This window comes from Eschrichtius robustus, chromosome 6 (assembly GCF_028021215.1).
Source record: "Eschrichtius robustus isolate mEscRob2 chromosome 6, mEscRob2.pri, whole genome shotgun sequence".
In the NCBI taxonomy this organism is placed as follows: domain Eukaryota; kingdom Metazoa; phylum Chordata; class Mammalia; order Artiodactyla; family Eschrichtiidae; genus Eschrichtius; species Eschrichtius robustus.
In genome coordinates, this window is record NC_090829.1 from 66,001,260 (window position 1) to 66,003,496 (window position 2,237).

Genomic DNA, 2,237 nt, shown 5'->3' on the forward strand with positions numbered 1-2,237 from the left:
TCTGCCTATGTTTTCCTCTAAGAGTTTGATAGTGTCTGGCTTTACATTTAGGTCTTTAATCCATTTTGAGTTTATTTTTGTGTATGGTGTCAGGGAGTGTTCTAATTTGATACTTTTACATGTACCTGTCCAATTTTCCCAGCACCACTTATTGAAGAGGCTGTCTTTTCTCCACTGTATATGCTTGCCTCCTTTATCAAAGATAAGGTGACCATATGTTTAGCATTTCTTAATGGAAGTTGTAGATAAGATTATTTTATTCCTGCATCACTTCAATTGTTTCTTCCTTACAGTTGTCCTTTTACTTCCTTATTGGGTGACATTTGGCTTTATGTTCAAGGGTCTTTTTGCAGTTTTAGTTCAGTTTTGTCCTAGCGATAACCACTTTGCTGGGGTGAATACCCACACGGACATAAGCTTTCTCCTGCTGCACATGTTCAATGTGGATGACACATCTTCCTATCACCTGGACCACCTTGCCAATCTGCTGACCTTCTAGTGTCCAATCCAGTGTCCTCGCACAAACTGAACTTCAACATCCTTTCAGATGGGCATGAATCGAACATTGTACTTCTGTCTCAGCAACTTAGAAAGTGGGGAAGGCAATCTTCCTATAAATGTGGGAAGACACATTGAATTGCCTTTTATTTTTAGGGTTCTTGCTCTAGTCAGAAGTTACACAGGGATTAAACTTCATTTTGGCTACTATTGTTTTAGCAATGACCACAAGAGGAAAAAAAAAAACCTGATAGATACTTTTACTTATCTTCCCACTCTTTTCTATGATCCTCACTAGCTCAAAATTCTGTCAAGAGAAAGAAGGCAAGTGAGGGACTGAGCCTGAGGAGCAGTGGACCAGTCCTGTGCAGGCTGCAGATGTCCCACAAACCAGCAGCCGAGGGGGACGGAGCTCTCTAATGCTTCTGTTACGGTTGGTGCTGGTGCGTGACAGTTACCTTGATTTTATGGGCCTCATCAAAAGGAGAGAAGATCTTATTTGACCACAGATTCCATTAGAAGACATATGGCCTGTGCTCAAAACATAACCTGAGTTAGGAAACTTATTGTCTTGAATCTGTACGACTAAAATTTTTTTCAATTATCAGTGCTAGAGTGTAGTCAAAGCCCTTGGTGCTGCCAGAAGTCAGCCCAGACCTCCACTCAGAAAGAGACTGTTCCAAGGTACAGATTCTGCTGACCCAGCCAACTAAACCCACAGCAGAGTCAGGCCACTGAAACTCAGCATTTAATGAAAAACTTACCTTCTTATTGCCTCACAGGTTACAGAGTTTTTTTTCTCAATACCTTTCAAGATTCATAACCCACCAAGGAAAGTAGCCTCTAATTTTCAGATGAAATACTAAGGCTCAGAGAGGTCTGCTCCAGTTGTCCAGTATGATACAACTGTTGGGAAGAGCCATGACTTCAAGGTACCAGGCTCCTTGTTCTCTGCTTTTTGTTTCTGGATTTATTCTGACAAGATTCTTCCCAGAAGCAAGACCATTTCTACAAACAGAGTCCATGATTTCAGAATGAAGTCTGACATTTTAAAATTTGGGAGTAAAGATTTGTTCAGTTAGCTAGGCTCAGGATACAGAAATACATAATTTTATACATGGATCCCTTTTTCCTCCACCACAGCTTTTCCCAACGTGATGCCTACAAATTCATTCAACCCAGTATAACCACTCCTGTAATGCACAGTGCAGCTCTTTCCTCCACTGTCCCACCACTGGGTTGTCTTTATCTACTTTGTCTTAGGTCTTTAATATTGCTCTAATTCCTGCAGACGTAGGATCTATTTTTCAAAAATTTATGCCCTAAAAACATCAATGTCCTAGGCCTTTTCATTTTCCAGTTTTATTTTCCATTTTTTCTAAGTCTACAATTATACCCACTCATGTCTTTTACATTCACCTCAGATACATTTCTGTGCTCAAGTCAGCTACACATTTACAAGGTAGAGCCTCCCATTCAATTTTGGGAATAGGGAATTCCCTTCTAATATCAGAGGAAAAGATGCTACTGACACCTTAGTACAAAGAAAAACATACCCTTCCTTTGTAAAGATGTAGCCTTGCACAAGGGCATGGCTTGGCAAGGGAAATTCTGACAGAGCTTTAGTCCCCACTAACTTCCTTGGCTAGGCATCTTTGTGTAACACCCCAACTGCACAATCATACCAGGTAGCCCTCGGTCTGGGATCCATGAAGAATATACCTTGAGATTTTGTTTAG

At 40.7% G+C, this 2,237-nt stretch overlaps 1 pseudogene; it reads right to left on the bottom strand.

Annotated features, from left to right (window-relative positions):
* Window positions 1–256: 256 nt before the first annotated feature.
* Window positions 257–697, bottom strand: LOC137765668 (large ribosomal subunit protein uL24-like; annotated as a pseudogene).
* Between the last annotated feature and the right edge of the window lie 1,540 nt (window positions 698–2,237).